Source organism: Galeopterus variegatus, unplaced genomic scaffold (assembly GCF_000696425.1).
Source record: "Galeopterus variegatus unplaced genomic scaffold, G_variegatus-3.0.2 Scaffold2778, whole genome shotgun sequence".
NCBI lineage: Eukaryota > Metazoa > Chordata > Mammalia > Dermoptera > Cynocephalidae > Galeopterus > Galeopterus variegatus.
The window spans coordinates 186,680-198,970 of NW_007728889.1; the positions used below are offsets into that span (position 1 = coordinate 186,680).

Sequence of the window (12,291 nt, forward strand, 5' to 3'; positions counted from 1 at the left end):
ACTCTCCCGAGTGCTCCGCGGGGCCAGCCCTGTATCACATTTATTAATTTGCATATGTTGAACCAACCTTGCATCCCTGGGATGAATCCCACTTGATCGTGGTGAATAATATTACGTATGTGTTGTTGTATTCTGTTTGCTAGTATTTTTTTTTTCCTTTTTTTGTCTTTTTTACTGACCGGTAACGGGATCGCAACCCTTGGTGTCGCGCCCGCACCGCGCTCAGCCAGTGAGCGGGAACCGGTCTCCACATGGGATCCGAACCCTCGGTGGGAGCGCCGCCACGCTCCCAAGCGGCACACTCTCCAGTGCGCCACCGGGCCAGCCCTGCTTGTGTTTTTTTTAAAAAATATTTTAATATAGTAGTTGATACTTACAAAAGAATTAGGGAATGTAAATGTAAGTTATAAAATGAATGAACTCTCCACTCAACCCAAGAACTAGAACATTACTAATAGCTTGTATTCATTTACATGTTCCTCAGATATTCAATTTTCCTGCCTCCTTTTTCCCTCTCCCTGCACTCCCTATCTCTTGAAACTGTTTTTCTGAATTTTGCATTTGTCATTTCTTTGCCTCTTTAAAAGCAGTTTTTATTGTGAACGTACGTGTGCCCAAACAATATGTTTAGTTTTGCTTGGAATCATACTGCTTATTGTTTTCTGAGACTTGCTTTTTCTCCTCCCCAGTGTTATGTTTATAATATTCATCATGTTGTTACGTATGGCTATAGTTCATTCTTACTACATTACAGTATTTAATAATATGAATATACTACAATTTATACCATCTACTCTTGTCAATGGACATTTAGATAGTTTCTGGTTTTTGCTATTATAAATAGTGTAATTATGAACTCTCTTGTACATGGTTCCTGGTATGAATGTACAAAATGTTTTTGTCTTAAGAGAGATTCTCATTGAAAAGTCTTTGATAACATTTATACTTCTCAAGTATTTTTTAAATAATTTTTCATGACTTGAACCTTGGATGGAACCTCAACTCCATTTTATTTGACAGATATGCTTCCATGAGGGCTTATCATTTACAACTGGAGACAAAAACCATGCTATAACAATAGACAAAAAAGACTGGAGATGGTGTATTTCATTGTGTTTCCAGTATTGTTTTATTAATATAAATACATTTTGTTTGTGGATATGACTGTAGTTTGTGGGCTTTTCTTCAGTTGATGGGAGTTTGGGAAGAAAAAACTAGGTTGAGTTTCTGCTACCAAGAACTTTTGGGAGGATTTCAGTCTAGGCAAGTACCTTCTTTGAGATAGGAGTTAATTTTTTTACTGCTTAATTTTATGAATATTTTATACCTTCAGACTTTACAAGATAACAGATCTTTACTATTTGTTTATTGTTCATTGTTTGTCCCACTGTTGAATGTGAGGTATAGTAAACTTAAAATTGTGTCAGGAAGATTTTTAAATAATTTTTGAAAGGTTTCCTATTATATTATAATTTGATTCTAGATTTAAAGCGTAAGTAAGAAGTTTATCATTGGTGTTTTAAAATAAGTATTTTTGTACACTGAAAAATATAAAACATTAGAAAGAAATTAAAGGTGACCCAAATAAATGGAGAGAGATACCAGTTTTGTAGATTGGAAGACCCAAATTGGTAATCTGTAGATTGAGTGCAGGACTTATCAATATCCCAGTAAGTTTCTTTGTAGAAACTGAGAAGGTAATTCTGAAATTTATATAGAAAATTAAAGGACCTAGTAGAGCTAAAAAATTTTTGGAGAAGAGCAAAGCTACTTATAGCACCTGACTTCAAAACTTACTATAAAACTGTAGTCTTAATCAAATAGATCAATAGAATAAAATTAAGGGCCGGCCGGGGGGCGCCCTGCTACAGTGCGCCGCTTGGGAAGCGCGGCGGCGCTCCCGCTGAGGGTTCGGATCCCACATGCAGACCAGCCGCTCACTGGCTGAGCAAGGTGCGGGGGCAACGCCGAGGGTTGCGATCGCGTTGCCGGTCCCGGTCCGGTACAGGCGCAACACTGAGGATTGCGATCCGTTGCCGGTCACGAAAAAAGACAAAAAAAAAAAAAAAAAATAGAATAAAATTAAGAAATAAACTCAGATATACATGGTAAATTGATTTTCAATGAAGATGCCAAGGTAATACATTGGGGGAAAGGATAGTCTTTTCAACAAATGGTGCTAGAACAATTAGATATCCACATATTTAAAAAAATGACACCTAGACCCTTGCTTCACATTATGTACAAAAATGGATCATAGATTTAAATGTTAAATGTAAAATTCTTAAAACTTCTAGAAGAAAATCAATGACCTAAATATAAGAACTAAAACTGTAAAATTTACATACGAAAACATAGGGGTAAATCTTCATGATCTTGGATTAGGTAAGGATTTCTTAGATTTAACACCAAAAGCATGATACGTGAACAAAAATTGATAAAATGGACTTCATCAAAATTAAAAACCTTTCACTTCAAAGAGTTTAGAAAATGAGAAGACAAGCCATAGACTTAGAGTAAATATATACAGAACATATGTATGATTAAGGATTTGAATCCAGAATATACGGAGAATTACAAGTCACTAATGAGGATACAACCCAGTTTTATAAAAGGGCAAAAGATTTGAAAAGACTTCACTAAAGAAGATATAGGGCTGGCAAATGAGCACATGAAAATATGCCTACTGTCATTAGATATTAAAACCACAGTGACCCACAAATATGTATAATCAGTTATGCTTCAATTAAAAAAAAAAAAAAACCCACAGTGGAATACCACTCATATACCCCCTAAATTGACTAAAATTAGAAAAAAAGGGATTGTCCTAAGTGTTGGTGAGATGTGAAGAAACTGGAAACCTCATACATAGCTGGTAGGAATGTAAAATTGTATAGCCACTTTGAAAGAGTGGCAGTTTCTTAAAAAATTAAATATACATTTATATGATTTAGAAAATCCACCCTTGTAAGTATCTACCCAATAGAAATGACTATTTGTGTCTACCCAAAGGCTTCTCTGTGAATATTTACAGCAGTATTATTCATGATGGCTAAAAACTGTAAACAGTTCAAATGTCCATCAACTGATAAATGGATTAACATAATGTAGGACATTCATATGATGGAATGCTACTCAGCAGTAAAAAAATTTAACTGCTGATAGATTGAACCAAATGGATGACTTCAGAAACATTATGCTAACTGAAAGAAGCCAGATACGTAAAACTATATATTGAATGATTCTGTTTGACATTTCTAGAAAAGGCAAAACTTTAGAGACAGATCAGTGGTTGCCTGGGTCTGGAGGGTGGGAGCAGGGATTGACTGCAAATAGTCACAGGGAAATTTTTAGGGTGATAGAATTGTTCCCAAACTGGATTGTGGTGAAGATTACACATACAGCTGTGTATGGGTATTAAAATATCTATACAATTAAAGATGGGTGAATTTCATAGTATATTATACTCAAAACTTTTAAAATAATGTGGGTATTTAATAAAAGGAAAAGGGGAAAAGTAAAAGAATGAAGTAACTTTTTGGTAAAAGTAGAAAAAAATTTTAAAGAATCTACTAATTCAGAAAAATCGAATCTTTCCTTAAAGTGTTTTTATAAGATGACCCCAAAATGCTTATGACATGTATTTGTTGAAAATGTTTTAAAAGTATTAGTTCACTTCCCTGCCTTAATGAAATATATTGAAAAATAACTGAATTTTCAAAAAATTAAGGATCTTAAGTGCTATAGGTTTATTTTTTAAACAGTTTAATTGAGAATTAATTCTTCTGCCTATTGTACAGTTCACCCATTTAAAGTGTACAATTCAGTGTTTTTAGTATTCACAGAACTGTACAACCTTCCCTGCTGTCTAATTTTAGAACATTTCCATCACCTCGAAAAGAAACCCCAAGCCCATTAGCAGTCACTCCACATTCACCCTAGCTTCCCCATCCCCTGGCAACCACTAATCTATTTTCTGTCTTTAGGTATTTGCCTTTTCTAGACATTTCATATATGTGGACTCATATACTATGTTGCTCTTTCTGACTCCTTTTTTGATTTAGCATGATGTTTTCAAGGTTCATCCATGTTGTAGCATATATCAGTAGTATGTATCATTTTTTATGACTGAATAATATTTCATTGTATTAATATCGTCATGTTTTGTGCATTCATCAGTTGATGGACATTTGGATTATATCCACATATTGGATGTTGTAGACAATGCTACTGTGAATATTTGTATGCAAGTTCTTGTGTGGTTATGTTTTCATTTTGCTTGGGCCTAATATGCCTAGGAATGGCATTGGGGTGGGGGCATTAATATTGACTATCATTGATTGTTAAAGAATACTAAAACTAGATGTATAGGAAATCCCTGATTTGCACTGGTTCCTGGACATGGCCTGAAGTTGAAGAATTTTAAGTTGAGATTGGACTGTTTATACTAATCCATATCATCTGCTGGGCGATTTTATTTGTTTTGCTTGTATCTTAAAATGAAATTCCAATTTTTAGCTTATGTTCTTAATATAATTTGCTTATCTCAGCTATAAGCGAAGTACAGAGGGAAAAAATGCAACTAACTGAGTGCTCCATTATGTTGGTAGTAACTGAATGTGTTTTTATATGCTTAAAAGCTAATGAGGCTAATTTTTGCCCCATTTGCTTATAGAATCGGCTGCAGTAGTATAGAGACAATGTGATGTAGTAGGCAGATGTCTGGATTTGATTTGAGTCCGGGTTCTGCGTGCTTTATTCATGCTGCATATTCTTTCTTTGGAAAAGAGGAATACCTCACCTGACTCACTGGGTTGTTGTCATAATCAAATGAGATAATATCTATTAAAGGGCTTAGTATAATGTGATATACAAATGTGGTATTATTACTGTGTATGAGAGTTCTCTGAGTTCTCTGATCAAAACATGTCCTTTGGGCCGGCCTGTGGCTCACTTGGGAGAGTGCAGTGCTGATAACACCAAGGCCACGGGTTCGGATCCCATATAGGGATGGCCAGTTAGCTCACTGGGTGAGCATGGTGCTGACAACACCAAGTCAAGGGTTAAGATCCCCTTACCGGTCATCTTTTAAAAAAGAAAAAAAAAAAAAAACATGTCCTTAACATCTTTTTCAGACATTCACACACCCTCCCCCCCCCACCAGTAATTGTTCAAATAATAAAAGCAAGTACTTTGTAGGACTTACTCTTCAAATTTTCATGGCCTTGAGCTCATTTATTAAGCCAATATCCTTTCCATTGCAAGATGGAGAAAATCTTTACTCCTTTTGGATGATTATACCTTTATTTGTGAATTGAAAAGAAAATTCATTCAACAATACTTTAAGCACCTGTTATGTTATATGTCAGGAACTGGATACAGTGATGACGAAGGCAAAGTCATTGCACTTGGGGCCTTTTCAATTTAGAGAAAATAGAAAAAAATAAAAGCCATGTGTAATGATATAACTATTTACATAAGATTGTAAAACAATATGAAGAGTTAAAGGAAGGAGAGTTTGACCCTTTAAGACAGGAAATCATTTTGGCTACTGCCTCCTGTTCTAATTGAGGAAGGAGAGAGTCAACAGACGTTGCTCAGCAGTGATTTTGAAGAAACTGGAAGATGGTTTATAGGTACCATATAGGTTTCTCTATACTGAAAGACTGATTAGGTTTTTAAAAGATATTTGTTTAGCTGAATCACATTAAATCTTCTTAAAATAATAAAGGGAAGAAAGTGTACTTAGAGACTGCTATCAGATTTATCTCCAAAAGACAGATTGACATTGACCAATGCTGTGAGCAGTACTATTGAAGAAAATCAACATATGCTTTCTATCAGAACATTAACTTTTTTTTCTTATATGACTTAAAATTCCTTTTTATATTTGGATTTAGAGTTTATAATGAGTATGTCTGTATATGAGTATATACGAATATTTGTGTGTGTATATATATTTAAAATTGGCAATATTCTGTTATTAGTTTGAGGAAATTACTTTCACTTAATTCTAGAGTTCCCAGGCTATTTATTGCCTTCTCCATCCTTTCCCCACCCTATATTGGGATGATACTATTTATACAGGTCTGTATTAAAATCAGAGACATTCCAATGCCACCGAATATTTTTTCAACACAATTTTAATAGCATGATTTTACTTCATGGAAAAATTGAAGATTGCAAATGATGTTAATTGACAGATGTCAACATTTCACTTAAATATAACCAGCTCTCTAAATTCAGCATCCTTTATTAGGATCTTGATTTTTATTTTCCTTCTTACTTCTTAAAATCTCATCACTACAGTGAAACAGTGATGGGATTAAAGTTAAAATGAGTAAATCTGTTATTTAAACAAATTCAAGCAGCTATTGCTATTTTAAGCAGCTGCAATTAGAAAAGCAGATTGAGGGCCGGCCCGTGGCTCACTCAGGAGAGTGCAGTGCTGATAACACCAAGGCCCCGGGTTCGGATCCCACATAGGGATGGCCGGTTCGCTCACTGGCTGAGCGTGGTGCTGACAACACCAAGTCAAGGGTTAAGATCCCCTTACCGGTCATCTTTTTTTAAAAAAAAAAAAAAGAAAAGCAGATTGAATTAACTGAAGAAATGAGATCTCTGGATTTTATTCTACTCTTCCTTCCCCCATGTCTTTGTTAATATATTATTATCTTTTTGGATTGGAGGAATTCAACAAGTCACTTCCTGTTTTCTCATAATAAGGTTTATATCTGGGCTGTAATTATTCGCATCATTAGGTCTTCCATTTTGTCAGGAATACTCTCAGACACCAGAATTAATTGCTATACATAATACATTTTAGTCACTGTCCTAAAATATCCTCAGTGTTAACCTTTTGTCTACCCTTTTCATTGTTTCTCAAATCTTTGATATTTTCAGATTTCATAGTCTAATAAGAGTATATAGCTTTTTTAGGTTGTGTAGTTCCATATTTTAACGTAAGGTGGCAGCATTGAAATAAATGTGGAGTGGCAGCAAGCGATTTTAAATAGTTACCTAGCCATTGCAACAGAAGGAACTCTGTTTTTTAAAGTTCTTAGAAATGTATGCAGGTTCTAGGTCTTTTTGCTAACTTTCTGAAGTCTGAGTTTCATGGAGTTGAACCAGGTATACCAGGAATCTTTTTCAGTGCTAGAAATCTCTTTAGTGCTGAAAGATACTGGCTAAATAAGGTAAAAATTTATGTAACTAGCCTGATTATACTCTGAGTTCAGATTCAGATGTCCACCCAACTGCTTTTTGGATAGACAGGTTTTGACTCTCATTAGACTGTAGGTCTGTGGGGTCTTGAACTTTGTTTAATTCACTGCTCTCTCCTTGAATGATGCCATGGTGTTCCTAATATGTTTTAAAAGAATATCCGCCATCCTTCTGTAGTCCCTTTTGTAGGCAATGCCACCATCATCCTTCCAGACATCCAAGCCACAGACCTACATGTCATTCTTGAGGCCATCTCTCTCACCTTCTACATCTGCTCGCTACAATTTTTTTTTTTTTGTGCTTCCAGTTTATGTAAATATCTTTCACTTTTCTCCATCCTCACTACTATCACCCTAATTCAGGCTAGTATCTCCTCTCCTAGATTTTAGCAACTGCCTCTTAATAAAGTCTTCCTTGATTTCAGTGTTACTTCCACCCCACTCCAATACAGTCTTCTAGAAAGAAGATGCAGATCCGATTATATCCAAGTCTTGCATATATCATTCAGTGACTACTCTTTGACTGACTACCAGGACAATCTATTATGAGAAACTTCTGTTTCCTTTCTTGAAGGTAGTGTTGGTGATAGTGATTTTATTTTTAAATATTGCAGACTACTGACTGTACAGTTTTGTAGCCCATTATTACTGTTTTTTAAAATTTGTTTTTACCAGAAGCCCCAGCACATTTCAAAATAATCTTATTAAGAGATCAAGATCTATAATACATACAAAAGACTACATAAAACATTTGTACAGTTTAAAAAACAATTAATTATAAAGTGAACAGTTATGCATGCATTGACTGGATCAAGACATAGAACATTGGCAGCACCCTAGTGCACATGTTAATGCAACTTACGAATACATTCTCAAAGAGTACCATATAGTTTTGTCTTTATTTGAATGGACCCTACTGTATATGTTATTTTTGTCTTCTTTCAGTCAATACTGCATTTGCCTGATGGATTCATGTTATTATAGATAGCTAAAGTTTGTTTAATTTCCTTATTGTTATTAATAAGTTATTAACTACTTATACACAGTTGATTATTTTTTCTTCATACACATTTTTTTAACTGATTCTTGCTGAATTGTATTCAGCTTTTTAAGAATTGTTCTCAAATTTATTGTTATATCTGTTCTTGCCATCTTTGGAATGTATACCTATTCTGCATTGACCACAAGAGCAGACCTAGGAAGCAAATCTTGTTTTAGTTGTTATTAAAAAAAAAAACCACCACAAAACCCCACAACTTTTTTATAACTACTGTTGATCAGTAGGATAGGTTATTTTGTGAAGTAATAAGTTCCCTGTCATAGAAGTATTCTAATTGAATTTGGATAACTATGTCAGAGATTCTATGGAAATAATGCTTCTTCCACCTACAGGGATAATAAATGATTCCATGGTTTTGTAATTAAAGCCTCAGTTCATTTCAGTTCAGCAGGCATTCTTTGATCACATACAATGTGTTGGTCATTGTGCTAGGCACTGGGAATATACAAACGTGGATAAGAAGTTATACCTGACTTCCCAGGGGCTCACAGTCTAGTACGGAAGATACTTTAAAAGTTTAGACAAAAGTTTGTGTATGCTTAGGAAAAGGAGTCATTTCTGTGGGTCAGGGTAGTTGAAAGGCTTTTTTGTGGATGTAAGATATGAATTGGGCCTTAATCATGTAGTGTGATGGCAATGTAGTGGCAATGCAGTGTGATGGAATTTGCATTTGTTTTAGAATCATATTAAAATTCAAATCCTCGGGCCGGCCCGTGGCTCACTTGGGAGAGTGCGGTGCTGATAACACCAAGGCCCCAGGTTCGAATCCCATATGTAGGGATGGCCAGTTCGCTCACTGGCTGAGCGTGGTGCTGACAACACCAAGTCAAGGGTTAAGATCCCCTTACCGGTCATCTTTAAAAAAAAAAAAAAAAATTCAAATCCTTGTTCAACCTTTCTAAACCAAAATTAGCATCTTTAAAATACAGATAATACTCATAAGACATTGAGAAGGTTGAGTTGAACTATATGTCCCTGTATGTATGTATACCACACAAATACACATAAATACGTACACATTCATCTTTTACCTCAATGCTTTGCACATAAGTGCTTAATAGCTTGTTTTTATTAATTGTCAGCAACATCATAACAATCATCCCAGGCAGAATTTGGCTAGGGAGGAATGAGGAGGACATTCTAACAAGGAAGAAGTGTATTGCACAAAGGCCTGTGGGGAAATGAAGATGCAGAATGGCTAAGGAAATGAATTGGATGGTTTGAGTTGGACAACATTGGGAAATAAACCATGCTAGGTAGGGCATTACCTGGGCTAAAGGAAAAGTGTACTTAACCTGTCTTCTACATGCTGACTTAAAATTTTTCCTATTTCTACTTTAATTATTTGTGTTGATTTTAAATAAGTTCCATGTATTCTGAGGTTAACACTTAAACATCTCTCTCCTTTATTAGGACATAGGCAAGTAAAATCTATTATTATTTAAAAAAAATATATTTGGACAAATCTATTGAAGTAAATACAAATCATTCCCATGTTAGTTTTGCGTACCTGCTATGTTCAGGTTATTATTTAGGCAAATAGAAGCTATACAAAGATAAATCTACATTTAAATTATTGTCTCAAGGAGCTCATGTCCTAGTTAGGAGGATTTTTATATTACAGCACTAAAACAGTAAAAACAAAAATGTTGAGGGAAGATTAATTTGGACTGTGGGGTTTGGTAAAGGCATTATGGGAAGAGAAGTCTTTGAGTTAGGCCAGTGTAGACTTTTTTTCGCTAACCTCAACATGTCAGCCCTTAGTACTTGTTTTGATGTATTTTTTATAGCTCTTTTTAGCTATAATTGATGTAAACTGTACATATTTAAAGTGTGCAATTTAGTGAGTTTTTCCGTATGTATATGAAGGAAACCATCACTACAGTCAAGATAAAATACATCACATCCAGAGTTTCTTTGTGACCCTTTCTAATCCGTTTTCCACCCTTATTCCCAGAAAACCACTGATCTGCTTTGTTACTGTATTAGTCCGTTTCTGTTACTTATAACAAAATACCTGCAGCTGGGTTATTTATAAAGAAATCGAAATTTATTGCCAAGTCCAAAGTCCGAGAAACACATCTGGTGAGAACCTTGGTGGTGGTGACAGTGACAGCAGGGTATCACATTGCAAAAATGGTGGGAGCAGAGAGAGAGATCAAGAGAGAGAGACAGACTCCTCTCTCTTCTTTTAAAGCCCTCAGAACCACGCCCCTGACCACCATTTTTAATCCATTCACTATGGCATGGTCCTATACTCTAATCACCTCTTCAAGGCTCCATCTTTCAATTATCATAATAGGATTTCCCACCCTCTCAACAGTCACAGTGGGGGCAAAGTTTCTAATACATAAAACTTGGGGGACACAATTCAAGCATCTGTGAGTTTTGGGGGACATAATTCAATCCACTGCAATTACTATAGACTAATGTGTATTTTCTAGAATTTTGTATAGTGGAACCAAATAGTAGGTATATATTTTGGTTTGGGTTTCTTTATCTCAGCATAATGATTACGAGATTTGTCTTTGTTGTTGTATATATCAGTAGTTCATTTTTTTTTTTAAGGCCAAGTATTAACCATAATACAGATACACCACAATTTGTTCATCCATTCATCTTTTGATGGACATCTGGGTTGTTTTCAGTTTGGGGCTATTACAGATAGAGCTTCTGGTCTTTATATGGACATGCTTTCATTTCTCTTGTGTAAATACCTAGAGATGGAATGGCTGTCATATGTAGGTGTATTTTTAACTTTTTAAGAAACTGCCAATCTTTTCCCACCAATGTATGAGAGTTCCAGTTGTCCCACATCCTGGTCAACACTTGATAGGGTAGGTCTTTTTAAATTTTAGCCATTCTAATGGCTGTTTAGTGGTACTTCACTGTGATTATAGTTTGCATTCCCCTAATGACTAGTGATATTGAGCATATTTTCATGTACTTTTTTTTTTTTTTTTTTTCCCTTTTTGTCTTTTTTCGTGACCGGTAACGGGATCGCAACCCTCGGTGTTGCGCCCGTACCGCGACCGGCAACGGGATCGCAACCCTCGGTGTCGCGCCCGCACCACGCTCAACCAGTGAGAGGACCGGTCCCTACATGGGATCCGAACCCTCGGCGGGAGCGCCGCCACACTCCCAAGCGCCACACTCTACCAAGTGCGCCACTGGGCCAGCCCTTCATGTACTTATTAACCATCTCCTTTGGTGAAGTCTGTTTAAATCTTTTACCCATCTTTTAATTGGGTTGTTTGTTTTCTTTATTATCATTCTAAGAATTCTTTATGTATGTTCTAGATGCGAGTTTTTGTTTTTTTTTTTTTGTCAGATTTGTGCTTTACAAGTATATTGTCCTCAGTCCGTAGTTTGCTTTTTGGGCTTTTTTTATATCTTTTGATAGGCTGATTTTTCCCCACTATTGAGGCAATTCCTCCTGAGTATTTATATGGTACCTTATGCATTTTGAGGTTTTCCCAGTCTGACTCATGTCAACACAAACTATTTCTGCTTTTTTGTTAGCTTTGGGTATTTTTTTCCTATTTCTTTCCAGTGTTCCCACCCCCCCAGATTTAGATAATGTTTTTGCTTGCATGTGCTGATTAGTACCATCAGAAAACTCGAGGGGAGCCCTTGCTGATCTGCAGAGCTCTCTCGCCTGTAGCTCTCCTCTCTGATACTCTGTCCTTTGAATTCCAGCCAGTGTGGCCTCCCTGAATTCTCACTCCCGTCTCATTGCTCACAGCGATTGCCATGCTGTTGGGCTCCCCCTCCCAGCACCACAGCCTGGTAGCTCTGGGCCGTAAGCTGGAGCACTTAGTTGTTGGGCTCGCCTCATTTGCCTTCATTCTCTCTTACTCTGGCTGTTGTCAAGTGTCTGAAAACTGCTGTTTCATGTATTTTGTCTGGCTTGCTAGCAATTTAAGGCAGGACGTTAAATCTGGTCCCTGTTACTCTGTCTTGGCTGGGAGTGGAAGCTGTTTCAGTGTACTTTTGCTTTAGAAAAAG

General features: G+C 36.1%; 1 protein-coding gene across 2 annotated transcripts in view; it reads left to right on the top strand.

Moving 5' to 3' along the window:
- Positions 1-12,291, top strand: part of MINPP1 (multiple inositol-polyphosphate phosphatase 1) — a 40,107-nt gene that overhangs the window by 16,293 nt on the left and 11,523 nt on the right. The window lies entirely within an intron of this gene.